The sequence below is a fragment of the Saccostrea echinata genome, unplaced genomic scaffold (assembly GCF_033153115.1).
Source record: "Saccostrea echinata isolate AGI-Se365-2 ecotype Australia unplaced genomic scaffold, CSIRO_AGI_Sech_v1 ptg000009l, whole genome shotgun sequence".
Classification (NCBI taxonomy): Eukaryota; Metazoa; Mollusca; class Bivalvia; order Ostreida; family Ostreidae; genus Saccostrea; species Saccostrea echinata.
The window spans coordinates 48,652,374-48,668,623 of record NW_026889758.1 but is presented as its reverse complement, the minus strand read 5'-3'; the positions used below and the strand labels follow the sequence as shown (position 1 = coordinate 48,668,623).

At 34.0% G+C, this 16,250-nt stretch overlaps 2 long non-coding RNA genes across 2 annotated transcripts; both read left to right on the top strand.

Annotated features, from left to right (window-relative positions):
• The first annotated feature begins 3,968 nt into the window (after positions 1–3,968).
• On the top strand, positions 3,969–5,949 carry LOC133183865 (uncharacterized). The gene is made up of 4 exons (XR_009720750.1): positions 3,969–5,088; positions 5,299–5,450; positions 5,535–5,653; positions 5,869–5,949. It is a non-coding gene; the product is annotated as an uncharacterized LOC133183865 (long non-coding RNA).
• A 155-nt stretch (positions 5,950–6,104) lies between these two features.
• LOC133182973 (uncharacterized) lies at positions 6,105–14,690 on the top strand. Its single transcript, XR_009720568.1, has 11 exons — positions 6,105–6,195; positions 6,478–6,926; positions 7,043–7,153; positions 7,337–7,464; positions 7,742–7,817; positions 7,930–8,370; positions 8,473–8,578; positions 8,711–8,889; positions 8,984–9,080; positions 9,200–9,283; positions 9,570–14,690. It is a non-coding gene; the product is annotated as an uncharacterized LOC133182973 (long non-coding RNA).
• The last annotated feature ends 1,560 nt before the right edge of the window (positions 14,691–16,250 follow it).

Genomic DNA, 16,250 nt, shown 5'->3' with positions numbered 1-16,250 from the left:
AGCATTACCCCATTACTTAGGCATTTTAGTCATTCATGAGAGTAACTAAGTTTGTTTTCATTGAAATGTCTTTTTTCTTCCCCTTAATTGTTAAACCTGATATAAATAAAGTTAAAATAATTTTCCTTTTCCTTTTGATAATGATTTGTATAGGTATTAGGGTTTAAATCCTTATTTTTATTCTTGACCTCCAGTCTGACGAGAACCATTAATTACTTCCACTGTGTGCATGATGGATTACCTGTATCTGTTTTGACTCTGTATTCATATTTCTTTTGTATATTGTGTATAATTTGTTATAGAAGCATGGGTTATTGTAATTCTAAGGATACTTTGATTGATATTTTGGTTAATCACTGTAGGAATTTATTCATTATCGTGTTTAATTTTCTAAATTTCCAAAGGGTTGCTATTAATAGTAAAGTTATATTTTCATAAGTATTTTTTTTAAAATTAACTAATGTCATGTAATTCTTATTATTAAAATCAGGAGTTTGCTATAAACCTAAAGAGTCAAATCTTCAGAGGCTAATGTATAATTAATGAAATTGGGTTAATTTCTTCTTTTTCTCTAAAAAGTAGCTAGGTTTCTCATGGATGCTGTGTCTAAATATTTCAACTCAAGCACACACCAGTATTTAGCCACTGTTATTCATGAGAAGAAAGTCTCTCATATAGTCCTATTGAATTAAACATTGGTAAATTTTTAGTATAATTGCTTTAATTTAACGTTAATCCTTCTGTAATTTCATTTAGACAGGATTTTGATAATTCTAAATCTAGGGGTTCCATTGTTCAGTGGGGTACTCATTTTTCATCTGTTATTTCCCAGCTTCTCTGTTAATTTTAAGGAGTATTTGTAAATGTTTGTATTTCATGTGTTTAGTTATTATTCTGTAATATTGTACCATGTGTTTTTTGTACGTCTCAGGAATATCTTGCAACTGTAAAACTTTTTTGGTTAATACAGTGTATATAAGACTTATCTTTTCTGAAACTCTTGGTTTTTAAAATAATTTTTTTGGGTGAATTCAGAATTTTAATAAATCATGTAAAAATAAAGTAGGCATTTTTTTTCCTCTCTTGGAATTATATTTATTGGTTAATTTATCATTTACAATTCCATATATTTATCATCATAATTTGATTTCCAGGTCATGATAATTTCTTTGGGTTGGAATATAGATCACGGGGATACAGAGATGGTGGCGGGATTTTGTTTCCTTTCTTCATTAGACTCGATTATCTGTAATTAGAGGTTTTTTCCTGAGATATCACTTTTTGTGTGTATTGTTATTCATGTAATAATGTATTAATGTATCAATTCATAATAAGTGTTGAAATGAGAAAAAAGTTGGTTATAATTAGTGTTGAACTTACTCTCACTGATAATCGATCATCCGTTAGACTTAGCGATTCTGCTCGTTTGTTAGAAATTTCTTGATTGGCGCGGAAGGAAGTTGATAAGCTTTGTATGATGTATATTACTTCAGTACGATTTATCTTGTAAACCCAAAATGAGATGGCCGCGAACGGTAGCTTGGTCGAGGTAACGTGATGCCGTCTTTGTAAAATTAAGTTTGTCCCTACAGGTGTTTTCCGCTAAAACACAGCATTCAACATTTCAGTTTATATCGGTCTTTCATCGTTTTAAAAGTTTCTGATTGCGTGTTTGTAAGCAATGATCGATTAGAAAATTTATTATTAATGTTTTTTGTATTTTCATTTACATGTATATTGTATATTATTTATATGGATCATCTGCACACATACTTCTAAATGTATATATATATATATGTATATGTCCATCTGCCACAACCCTCGCCTCGCCTCATCTAACCTCAGCCTGCTAGATGTACAGTAAGTGGTATTTCGCCTTCTGGTGATTGCCAATTTAAGGACCCTCTCTACACTTCTCAATATTTTCAGGGTACTTTTGTGTAGTTAGACTGACCTATCATTTGACATAAAATATAGAATATACGGTAGTTATCTGCATTGTATATCGTAATTTAAAATAAATCTGAGTATTCTAAACATTATATTAGACAGAGTAAACTTCATAGCATGATTTTCTCCATTTGAGTAAGCTAAAGCGATTTCTCTTTTTCATTACTTTATTGTCTGAGAAGATTTTTCCTGGATAAAAAAGATGCACTTCCTTTATTAAAGATTAATTAGTTAATTTTAAGACATCATCCTTTATGCTATATAAATTTATCAAAGTCTAAAAAACATTTTTCATCAGTGTATAGGGGGTCCTTAATATTTGTATATATGTTTTCCAAAAAAAAAAAAAAATACAAAAAAAAAAAAAAAAAATACAAAAAAAATACAAAAAAAATACAAAAAAAAAAAAAAAAAAAAATACAAAAAAAAAAAAAAAAAATACAAAAAAATACAAAAAAAAAAAAAAAAAAAAAATACAAAAAAAAAAAAAAAAAAAAAAAATACAAAAAAAAAAAAAAATACAAAAAATACAAAAAAAAAAAAAAATACAAAAAATACAAAAAACAAAAATATGTATATAGAGAGAGCTTGTGCATTAGTAAGGTGCTGGTTGTCTGTCTGTCTGTATAAGCAGTTTTTGAAAACACTATTCATCGTTCAGCTTTGGTCTATAAATTCCATCCCTTTTACTTTAGTTTAAAAAAAATGTGTATATATTCAGAGAGCTTGTGCATTAGTAAGGTGTTGGTTGTCTGTTTGTGTAAGCAGTTTTTAGCTCACCTCAACGAAGTTGGGGGAGCTTATGTAATACCGTCGGTGTTGGCGTCCCAGGTTAAGGTTTTTGGAGCAGTTTTCTTTTCAAGTACTTCTATGGCCTATATTAGTCAGAGATGCATGGAGGATGCTTCTAGTGTGTTTCATTGTACCAGTCAAGGTTTCAGATGCTGCAATTTCAGCTAAAGAATGACCAGGTTAATGTTTTTGGAGCAGGTTAAAGTTTTTGGAGCAGGTCTCATTTCCAAGTAACTATAAGCCCTATATTGACCAAACTTGCATGGATGATACATCTAAGGATGCACACTACTGAACTTGCTTCGGATGCTGGATCTGACCTATATTTTCCGGATGAGTGACCAGATTAAAGTTTTTGGAGCAGATCTCATTTCCAAGTGACTAAAAGCCCTATATTGACCAAACTTGCATGGATGATACATCTAAGGATGCACACTACTGGACTTGCTTCGGATGCTGGATCTGACCTATATTTTCTGGATGAGTGACCAGGTTAAAGTTTTTGGAGCAGATGTCATTTCCAAGTAACTAAAAGCCCTATATTGACCAAACTTGCATGGATGATACATCTAAGGATGCACACTACTGGACTTGCTTCGGATGCTGGATCTGACCTATATTTTCCGGATGAGTGACCAGGTTAAAGTTTTTGGAGCAGATCTCATTTCCAAGTAACTAAAAGCCCTATATTGACCAAACTTGCATGGATGATACATTTAAGGATGCACACTACTGGACTTGCTTCGGATGCTGAATCTGACCTATATTTTCTGGATGAGTGACCAGATTAAAGTTTTTGGAGCAGATGTCATTTCCATGTAACTATAAGCCTTATATTGACTAAACTTGCATGGATGATACATCTAAGGATGCACACTACTGGACTTACTTCGGATGCTGGATCTGACCTATATTTTCTGGATGAGTGATCAGGTTAAAGTTTTTGAAGCAGATGTCATATCCAAGTAACTATATACCCTATATTGACCAAACTTGCATGGATTATACATCTTAGGATTCACACTACTGGACTTGCTTCAGATGCTGGATCTGACCTATATTTTCCGGATGAGTGACCAGGTTAGTTTTTGGAGCAGATCTCATTTCCAAGTAACTAAAAGCCCTATATTGACCAAACTTGCATGGATGATACATTTAAGGATGCACACTACTGGACTTGCTTCGGATGCAGAATCTGACCTATATTTTCCGGATGAGTGACCAGGTTAAAGTTTTTGGAGCAGATGTCATTTCCATGTAACTATAAGCCCTATATTGACTAAACTTGCATGGATGATACATCTAAGGATGCACACTACTGGACTTACTTCGGATGCTGGATCTGACCTATATTTTCTGGATGAGTGATCAGGTTAAAGTTTTTGAAGCAGATGTCATATCCAAGTAACTATAAACCCTATATTGACCAAACTTGCATGGATTATACATCTTAGGATTCACACTACTGGACTTGCTTCAGATGCTGGATCTGAACTATATTTTCCGGATGAGTGACCAGATTAAAGTTTTTGGAGCAGATCTCATTTCCAAGTAACTATAAGGCCTATCTGAACCAAACTTGCATGGATGATGCATCAAGGGACGAACAATCTCAAAACTTGCTTCGCATGCTGGATTTGACTTACATTTTCTGAACGAGTGTCTAGTTTTAAGTTTTCAGATAAGTCCATTCCCAAGTAACTGCAAGCCCTATCAGACCAAAATTGCATAAATGTTGCATCTAGGGATGCACACTCCTAGATTATTAGTTTAGTGTGGGACTTTGCCTTACTTAAAGACAACATTTGTTGAGGTGAGCTCTGTAATCTCTGATTACCTATGCTTGAAGATACTACTTCCCCTTTCAATGAATTTTTTCATCAGAAAGACATCATTTTGACCCCTTTCAATTTTAAAGTTGTTAATTAACTTATCTAAACTATTCCAACATTTGTTCAATCAGTATTCTTTAGGAATTTGTAATCATCAGACTGTGCATAGAGGTTTGTCTTTATAAACAGACTTGTGACTATGTTAGGGCAAATTACATGTCCCTGGTCTTTCTGCCAAATTTCACAAAAATTGTCATGAATCAACATTTTAGAAATCCTTTATTTGATCATCTCCAAAATTCATAGCGTAAGACAAGATATTACATAAGAATCATAAACATTTATTATTTCAAGCATGGGGTAGTGTAAAGTTGGGGGGGTGCACATCTAACATTTCTTACTAGTATTTTGTCAGGTTATGAGTCAAAATCTAGTCCAACAGCAGCTGATGGATGGATGTTTCACTATTAAGTGCCCAACCTGTAAAATAATGAGATTTACTACTTTATTTTGTGTAAGTATATGAAAGTTTTTCAGTGTTATCTAAGAAAACAGTTTAAACAATTGTCCTGAATAGCAAAGACCTCTTACACCAATCTTCATGCCAAGTGGACAAGTTTACGGAGCTGTTAAAGTTAATTTGAACCAGGAAAATTGTGGTGTCTATGGATGACAAATGATCTTAACTTGTTTCCACGTTGACTTCTAGACTTTTAATTGATAGGATGTAGAGCAGAATACTGGCCCACCAGAGGTAGCAGGACATGGAGCCACTTGCTGTTCCATTTTAGCAGAAGGAGGCATTAGATTACCTGTACCCAACAGAAATCGAAGAAGAGTTTCCCCAATCAACTAAAGCCAACTTTGCAAGATGTGGTGAGAGTCACACTTTTCTTCTTGCACATTTTGCTATTTTAAACATTATGTAGAGTGGGTCCCACTTAACCTTTTGACTTTCAGTTGACAGGGAGTACATAGTGCAGCAGCCAGGACCATCGAGAGCTATAGGTCAAGGAGGATATGGACATGGAACCACTCAGCAGCCAGGGAGTCTGAAAAAGAGATAAAAAAGACACCAGGTGAACTGTTTTGTTTCTTTTGCATATATCCTTTCTACCCTCTCTAAATTTATTAACCTATTTGCACTTGTTTCTGTATAGTTGTTTATTTCCCTTTCCCTCATATGTATTTGTCATGTATTTTTAAAGTGTTATTAATAGGAATTTTCATTTGTTTTCTTTTGTTTTAAAACTGTACTAATCTTGGTCATTTTCAAATTTTGAAACCGGAACAGAAGAGGGAAGGACAGAATAGTCAGCCAATCAGACGATGACAGATATCGATTAAGCTAATAGGCCACCATTGGCCAAAGTGGTAAGACACAACTTACATTTCTTGCACATTTGTTTCCTATTCTTAGTTGATCTAAGTAAGGCATAAACTTAACATTTGGACTTTCTTTTCCTTTTCCAGATGTACATTTGTCACATGTTTCATCATTTGACCTCTTAACTCTATTATTAGGCAAAGCTTTGATCCCACTGTGGAAAACAACTCGATTACTCATCAGGAAGAGTTCAGCTATAGCAAGGATCAACGGCAGATAACTTTGGAAGAAAGGGTAAGGTATTAATTCTCTTCTTTGCACAGTAAAACACTTATAACGAGGTGTAAGAGAAGAGCAATTTTGCCTTTTATAAATATAATTTGTTAAATCCATTATGTTTATGGTATATTTTAAAACCACATGGAATAAAATTCACTTTGTTGTAAGCGTTTGCTGTTAATGTGATTTACTGTACTGGCCTATTTTTTGGAGATATGTGAGTCATGCCTGCTTCTTACTCACTTTCTTTGATCATGACTTGTTCCTTTCCTTGACTTTATGACTTTCAATTAACAGAATAAGGAGCAACAGAGCCAATCAGAAGCAAGAGGACAAAGTTAATTACTACTTGAAGCCTGGTAGTCTTGTAAAGGTTTGGTTTTTGTCTTAAAAACCAGTCATAAGGTGAGCTTTTTTGTTTTATTTGCATATATTTCTGTTTCCCTCTCCCTGCCCTTTCTAACCATTACTAACCTGCACTTTCCTTATACAGTTGTTTGTGTCCTTTCCCCAGAAATGTATTTGTTATGTCTTTTTTTTTTTGGTGATTTATAAATTGATATATATTATCATCTGTCATTGTTTCTGAAATGTACTAATTTTGTGTCAGTTTCCATCTTCAACAGGTTCTCGGTAGAGGAATGGACAGCTAGTTGCCGACTACAAATCAAAGACAAGAGCATTGAGAGGATCAAGGATACTGGGTATATATCCACCAAGCCTACAGGCCATTACTGGCCAAAATGGTAAATAAAAAAAGCAAGCAGCATTTATTGCACTTTCAGATTTTTTTTCTTTTCCCACATGATCCAAGTATGGGAATAATTAATCTTGTTAACCTTGTCACCCTTTTTGTTGACAGAATAATGGTAAGGGAAGCCTTGATCCTATGGTGGAGAAATAATTCCATTACTCGATCATCAACAGAAATCTTATGTAGCAGGGATCAACTGCAGCCAGCCATGGAAGAAAAGTAAGAATCCAACTTTCTTCCTAACTGTACTGACAACATTTCTTGTACATCTGTACAACTTATTATGATGAGGACCTTTTTGATGCAATATCTTTATCTTACAGAAAACGTTTAACCCCTATCTTCAGATCAAAAGTGGTTGAGCATATGTACTAATTTCTTACTCGTAAATTTGATTTGAAGGTGAGGAAGCAGCATAATAACGAAGCTGGCTGTACGAGCAATGAGCCCGGTTAATTAGAAATAGTGCATCACCTGCCAGCAAGAGTACATAAAGCTAGAATTAACTGTTGCCAACCCAGCAGTTGAAGGTAAATAATACTGTTAACCATCTATAATTTGGGTCAAAATTTGTGATTCATCAATTTATTATCATTCCGCAAAAATTTAATTTTTTGGACTGAGGAATCATTCTACATATATTCATAATAAAAAAAAAATAGGTGATTTAAAGAAAGATGAAACTTGTAGAAATTTTTCACATGTAAAAGAAATTTGAATCGCTCTCTTTAAATCTATGTTATGCTCCTTCCATTAGAAAAAGTTCCAGTTCATTAATTATACTTCTCGTTTTTTTTTTCTGAGCAGAAGGAGGGATTGGCTTGCATTGACCCATCAGTAAAGAGGAATCTTCTCGTAACTGAGGCCAACTTAACATGATGTGGTAAGATTCTTGCTTTTCTTCTTGCACACAAACTTTATTTTTAACTTGTATTAATGTATACAAATGTATAAGACTTAAACTTGATCATAACTTCCCGACTTGCATTTGACAGGATGATTGTTGAGCAGCAGAGCCAATCATAAGCAAGAGAACATGGAATGACTGGAAGTCTGGAAAAGGTTTGGTTTTTGTATTAAAAACCTGACATAAGGTGAGCTTTTTTTTTCCTTTACATATTTCTGTATTTTGTCTTTCCTACCCCATCTAACATTACTAACCCTTTTGCACTTTCCCTTTAAAATTGTTCGTGTCCCTTTCCTTAATATGTGTCATAATTTTCTGATTTATGCATTTAAAAGTATTATCTTCTGTTATTTTTCATCAATTGTTTTGGAAATGTACTAATCTTTTGTCAGTTTCTATATTTGACAGGGTTTCCGTGGAGGGATGGACAGATGGTGGATGGAAACTAACTGAAGAGGAGACCATTGCAAGGATCCAGGATACAGGGTATCCACAAATCTACAGCTACAGGCCATCATTGGTCAAAAAGGTTTTAAAAAAAGCATATTATTGTCCTTTTAGATTTTTGTTTTCTATTCTTACTTGATCCAAGTATGGAAATAATTGACCTATTGACTCTCTGTATTTACAGAAGCATGGTTATCAAGTTTTATCCCACCTTGGAGCAGCAACCCCCATTATTCATCAAGAGAAATCTAGAGAGCTAGGATCAGCTGCTGCCAATCATAGAAGAAAGGGTAAGAGCTGACAAACAATCTTCTCTTTATTGACCCCCATTGCTCCTCCACACTTGATGTAGATTGAAATTGCTCCTCCACACTTGATGTAGATTGAAACAACTTTTGATCTTAAATCTCTTAATCTTATAGATACAGTGACAGACAGTCCCCTATCTGCAGATTAGGAAGAGTGTATCACCGACTGCGACCAGCCCTGCAGATGAATTATTAGGCAGTGTGTTGACAAGCCTCCACCCAATGTTCAAGTCAAGATACGTGTTTTAGAGGAGGAGTTTAAGACTACTGATTGACTGCTGCTTAAACTAGAAGTAAGACACAACATCTGAGAGTTTTCCTAACTTGCTTATTTGATGAAATCTGATTTCTTTTTATTTGTGACATACACATAATTTTTGTTAACAGGCAGATGGTTAAGGTGACCTGAATTCCATGTTCAAGAGCCTACAGACTGTCATACAATAACCAGAGGTTAAGGATAGAACAGGTGCCTAACCTAAAAGTAAGGCTATAACACACACTCTTCTCTTTTTACTTTGTGAGACTTTATTTCTGTTTGCCATATGATGAAGTCCAAGTACCTCTTTTTTTGTTGACCTTGAAGTTCATTTATATTGGCAGAGCTCCATCCTAAGTCTTGGGAGAGCCTGATAGACGGAAGAAGAGTCTGGACAGGAGAGACTGACTGCAGCTTAAGCCCTTCAGGTAAGATTCAGGGGTAAAAAATGTAGGGGAGATGCATTTTATTTATAGTTGTTTGCTATGTTAAATTTCTGAAGGTGTCTTTGATTAATTTGGTATGTTGTGTAGAATTTTCCAGCTATTGTATAAATGTCAATTGCACCTGAATTGATAAATCAGAGAAATCTAGAATATTAAAGTTCAAAGAAGAATTTAACAACAGTTTACATGATCACAAGCATTTTGGGTTTACAAAACTACAAGTTACAATATTTCAATGTGCCAATAATTTTAATTTGATATTTTGTAGTGAAGACAAATGCCTAATGATATGGATCGACTTTCCGTAAAGGATACAGCAAGGAAGGACATGGTCAAAGATTCGGAAGATAGGACATTACATCATGAACTATTACATATGTATGTGTGTGTGTTTTGTTGTTGTTGTTATGTTGTTTTTGTTCAGGATAGATCATTGTAAATTCTGTTGTCACAAACCTAGCTGATAACAGTGTGTTAGTCCTGCTTCATATTCTGTTATTATGATTGCTATATGATGTCATAGTTTTTTTGATCCGCCTGTCTCATCTCTCTGGTAGCTTATTTCCTGGTTTTAGAGCAGTCTCAGAAGACATAGAAATTTTAAACATTCATATTGAAATTAATTAAAGCCCTTGAGGTACCCTTTAGGTAGGTCACAATGACTTGCCTCATTAAGGACAAATTAAAACCAGTATCCATGACATTCAGAGTGTCTTTATCCCCCATCAAATGTTTGATATGCTCATATGTTGTGCTGCATTTAAGAGAATTTCATTTGGGGTAAAGCTAAAAGTTTAATGGTATTTTTGTTAAGGTTAAACTGGGTGCTAAAACAAGTAGCATTTTGTATCCTTGATAAAAGTGTGCCTGGTCTGATTAACAGTCAGTTTTGAACACTATAGTGTTCATGGTGTGGACATGCACCTTGAGTGCTTATATGCAGATTTGAATCTGCACTTATGTCCTGATTTTGTATATATTATGTCTGTTGGGACAACTCTGATTGATTCTTTTCCTGTGGCTTTGTGCCATATTCTGATGTTTGTTAAAAAATTCCAACATATTTCTTAATTGCCTTTTGCCAGTTTCCACTATGGAATTTATGATTGTGCAACAGAATTTGAAATTTTGCCAGTGAGGTGACTTATTTATGTGCTGAAATTTTCCTGGATACTAAAACGGTGTGTGCCTATTTTGGAATTTGACTGTGTTCTTGAAAATTTATAGCTAGCATAAATAAGCTGCCTTTCTGACATGATTTCCTGTATTCCCATTTATAATGTATTAAAATTGAGGGGCATGACATACCTCTTAAGTAGGTCACAATGACCTTATTTTAGTATAAGCTGAACTTGCTTTTTTGCTTTTCCAGTTTTGATTATAGCATTAAGTACACTGTGATGCCTAAAATATAGATTGAGCCCAAGTTTAGGTCACGTTGACCTTGAGACACGTATCTTAAAAGGTTCTCCAATTTGATGTGTTATTGGGATAACTTAACCTTAATATGTTAATCAAGTAACCTTGATATGTTAAGTCAGGAAACTTAATCATGGTATGTAAATCAGATAACTTCACTTAACCTTGGTATGTTAAACAGGTTTAACTTAACCTTGACATTTTAATCCGGCTTAGAATTTTCAATTCTGTCTACTGATGTGTGTAGGATGCTGAAGGATGATATTGCATTATATATATCTATTTAAATCAGATGACTTTCCTCATTTTAGAATTATATAACCTTGCTTATTTCCTTTCCCATTTTGGATTGTATCATTTCCATTGTTATACTTAAGATATTGGAACCTTTCGCTTAATGCAACTTAATTTATAGATCATAATTTAGTGCTGGTACAGATACCATTTCATATTCCTGATGAAAATATGCCTGATCTGGATAATGTCCTAAGTGAACATCTATAATGTTCATATTTGGTGTTTGTGCTTATCTTGTGCTTATAAGCAAGCTATTTGGAATTCTGTCTTGAAAGTATGCCCCGATTAGGTTCTACTTTTGATAGGATAGTTCTTTATTTGCTCTGGCTTTGTGTCATATTATTAAGTTTGTGGAGTTTGTTAAACAAAGCATTTCCATTAGATCCCATGATTGTCAGTTTCCACTATGAAAACTGTGAATATGCAAGAGTTTAAAACTTGTGCCAGGGAGGTGACATATTTATGCACTGAAATTTTCTTGGATGCTAAAACGGTGTGTGCCTATATTTTTGTGGATTTGATTGTGTTCTTGAAAATTTTTAGTTGGTGAATATGCTGCCTTTCTGACACGGTTCTGACTCCCCGTAAATTATACAGACTTTTGTAAATTATACAGACTTAAAATTGAAGCACTTAATGGAACACAGCTCTATGTAGGTCACAGTGACCTACGTTATTTGGAATTGGCTAATTTGTGCTGTTTGCTTATATCATTTCGCCTGTAAGTTACTGTATTGAATCTTGTCTTTTGAAGCATTTTCAGGAAAGTGTGTGGAAAAAAAAACCTTATTTATAGATCACAATGACCTGTGTATTATATCATTGAAAATTGATAATCATGACATGAAGTCCTTAAGAGATTTTGAACGTTATATGTCATTGGATGACAATTCTGTTTTAGGACAATGTGTTGCAAAACACCTTCTCCATTTTTGGAATTTGCTAACCTTGGTTTTGTTTTCATTTCAACAACTTACAATTCACTGTAATTTAATCCTACAGGATATAATTTACTTTGTCACTTGATGTTTAGGACATTGTGATTTCCAGCCTTATTGTAGGTCACTATGACCTCCAAAAATATACATATATATGATGCACATCACTGGAAGATAGATAACACCAAAGATCATTATTTTTATTTATCACATTTACTTATAAAACAATATTTGAAGAATTTGTATTCAGGTAGGGTAGTGGTGAGCGCACTCATTTCTGACCAATGCTACCCAATTGGGGGATAGAGAAGGGTGGTACATGGGGGACTTTATAGGATGGGTTTGTCTGGACCATGGGTTCTCTAGGTATAGCTCTAGCTTCCTCCCACATTCAACACCAGCTTGTTTCTTCATCTGTCAGTTTAAAATATCAACTACCTGTTTAGTGTTTGATGTGTGCATTTACTCACTGTGAGTGAAATTTCATTTTCTTGGGTATTCATTGTATTTGAGTAGGGTTAAGAGTTTGATTATAGTAGTTCTATGATTATATGATAGGTATTTCAAACTTCATGCACTTCATTGCTAATACAGACACCATTAATTGTGTACTTATACTGATAGAAGTTTACCTGATAAGGGGAGCTATCCGGGCATCTGAATATCTTGTATGTTCATCTTTGCTTTCAACTTGCACATCTGGTGCTTACATGTACACTGTAATTTTTTGCAGTTGAAACTTATTGTCCCTATTCATAGTATCCATTGTGTTAGCTAGGATATCAGATTTAATTGCTCGATCTGGCTTTGTGCTATATTCTAGTGTTTGTTGATTACAGCAATTATCCATCAGATTTCTTAATTGCCAGTTTCCATCATGGAGACTTTGAGTGTGCAAAAGAATTTAAAACTTGTGCCAGGGAGGTGACATATTTATGCACTGAAATTTTCTTGAATGCTAAAACGGTGTGTGCATATTTTGGAATTTGATTGTGTTCTTGAAAATTTTTAGTTAGTATAAATATGATGCCTTTCTGTCATGGGTTATGGCTCCCCATTCATTGATTAAAATTGAGGGGCTTATACATCCCTTAAGTAGGTCACCATGACCTTGAAATAAAATTGGCCAACATTAATGCTGCTCTTTGCTTTGATCATTTACACTGTGAGGCCTAAGATATTTGACCTTGTGACTAGATGCATCTTTGGGGACCATGCAAAGGTCACAGTGACCTCTAGATCTTGAAATGAATGCCTCATAATTGGTATTGATTCTGTTTAAAGACTTATCTATTAATTTGAAAGTTGAAATGAAGAATTTACAATGGTTTTCTCCACTTCGTTTTTCTTAAATCTTGATATGTTTCTATACACCTCCCATCATTTAAATAGATGTAGGATATTTAAAAGCATTTTTCACTCCTTATTAAGGTGACCTACCTTATTTCCCAAGAATTCACCAATTATAACCTTGCCTTAAATATATAATATAGGAAACTTAAAATTGCATAAGTAATATTTTTATGTTATTTTGTGTTACACATTGTAATTGACTAGTTGCATTGTTCTGTATTTTCGCAGCCTTTACTTATGTGTTTTGCATGCATATATATTATAATGGAAAAGGTTTCCAGAGTTTTTTCTTCCATAAAAAACTTTTAAGTTTTTTATCTCTGGTTTTAACCCTGGCCATTATAATATGCTCCCAAAAATACATGTGTTTGTTAACCTTGCATTTGTCACAGACTTTTTTTTACACCAAGGAGATGATATTTATCTTTAGTTTAACTGGGTGTCAAGGCTAGGAAGTATAGTTATAACTCTGTGAATTTGTACAAACTATTTATTGTTGTCTTTGCTCTGTTTGTGTGATATTGATGTACGTGTGGAATTATTTTATTTAACAGTTTATTATATTGTATGTATTAAAGCTTAAATTAGTATGTGGATGCTGCATATTGTTTTACTTTGCTTCATGTGTTGGCAGGTATTAATACATCTTAAATGCCATAGAAGTACATGCACTTATTGAGAAAGGATTTAGGTAATTTAAGGTATAATGAGTGATACCTAATTTTAGTTATCTTGCACACATTTTGCAATAGTCAAATATGCTGATGAGGCAGTATCTGGTCAATACAGAGCTTATTTCTCACTGTAGTGATCATGGCTGATTTTAAAAGAGTATCATACACAGTTGATCAAGAAGTATGCAAGCTATAAACTTGCACAAAATTATACTGCACCTTTGGGTATTTGGTGCTCGACTTAAATGCTCTATTATTACAATTAATGCTAGCTTTAGACAGAGTTTAGGAATGTCTTGTAAATGGTATCTGTGAACCAAACTTGATTTACTATTATGTATCATTGGGTGCATGTAATATTCTACATACATTTATTCTTAAGCGACTGTTTAAGGGTTAAAGAGCTCAGTTACAGGTGATAACCAACAAAGCTACACTCTTAGATTCACCTGTGGATTCTTAGACTGATGCTCAAATATTGATTCAGTGAATGAAACCTTTATAATGATCAGAGTCTCTGGTAATTGACATTTTCATTGTTTTCATTGCAACCAAACTTGCACAACTCGTATATATGAGAAGGATTTGCTTTAGTGCAGGAGTTAAAACTTGTTATAAAGGTCCATGTAAACCATTAAGATAAAAATTTATTAATTCAGAATGTAGTTAATCTGATGCTGTCGAACTTGAATTATGTAATGTGATAAATTATTTGAATATATACTATATGAAGTATAGAATATAAACATATTCAAAATGTTGTTCATTTTAATAAATTCTTCCTTTATTATCCAATTGTTTGTTTATTTGTGAAAGATATAATGAAGCAAAAATTAAATTGTGAAAATTGCAATGTATTTTTGTCTTCTTGAAATTGCACTGCTGGGGCCCGTTAAATACAAAAGAACTTACAACTAAGACCAAAAATTAATTCTGCTTATTACTTTCTATTTAACATTAATTTGAAAATGGTTTTATCTTTTTAAACAAGAATTTAGAAAGATTTTTTTAATTTATCAATTTCAAACAGACTGGTTAAATTTTGCAAAATTTAACAATCTACTTAAGTTTTTGGTCTTAGTCATAAGTTCTGTAAAAAGGGCCCCAGAAGTGCTAGATAGCTAAGACTATATAAGGAGGCTTCCATTTAGTTAAAGATAAAGAATGATAAATGCATGAAGAGCATATTTTAAATCCATGAAGTGGTGGTTGGGGGGGGGGGGTAAGCTTTACTGTTGACATCCCAGGTTTTTGGAGATTAAAGGAACTAACATTATATTATTCAGTGGAGAGTTGCATGGATAAGGCATATAGTATGTTTCATTCTACCAGTCAGCTTTCAGATGCTGAATGATCAGTGGTTATTTTCCGGTAGTGACCCAAGTTTTTTTTTTTTGGGGGGGGGGGGGGGGGGGTCTCCGTCCCAAGAAACGAAGCCATATGGTGACTATCTTGCATGGATGATGCATCTAGGGTTCAAACTACCAGAATTGCTTTGGATCCTGGTTCTGACATATGTTTTGCAAGTAATTGAGCAGGTTTAAGGTTTTAGCTCACCTTAACAATGTTGGGGGGGGGGGGGGGGCTTATGTAATATCCTTGGTGTTGGCTTCCCAGGTTATTGTTTTTGAAGCAGATTTTTTTGAAGTAGATCTATGCCCTATGTTTATCAGAGATGCATGAACAATGCTTCCAGTATTTTTTTATAGTACCAGTCAAGGTTTCAGATGCTGAAATTCCAGCTAAAGAGGGACTTGATTAGTGTTTTTGAAGCAGGTCTCATTTCCAAGTAACTATAAGCCCTATATTGCCCAAGCTTTCCTTGATGATACTTCTAAGGATGCACATTATCAGATGTCTATCAACTTGCTTTGGGTGCTAGATTCTGACCTATATTTTTCAGATGAGTGACCAAGTTTTTGGAGCAGGTTCATTCTAAAGTAACTTAAGTCCTATGTTGACCACACTTGCATGAATGATATATCTAAGGATGCACACTACTGGACTTGATTGAAGTGCTGAACTGATCTACATTTTTCCAGATGAGTGATCAGGTTAAAGTATTTTGAGCAGGTTTATTCTAAAGTTACTATATTAGCTCTATGTTGATCAAACTCGGGTTAAAGTTTGTGGAGCAGACCCATTCCAGTGTAACCTCAAGCCCCACCTAGACCACACTTGCATGGATGAGGCATTGATGGATGAACACTCAAACTTGCTTCAGATTCAGGATTAAATCTACATTTTCTGGATGAGTGACTAGTTTAA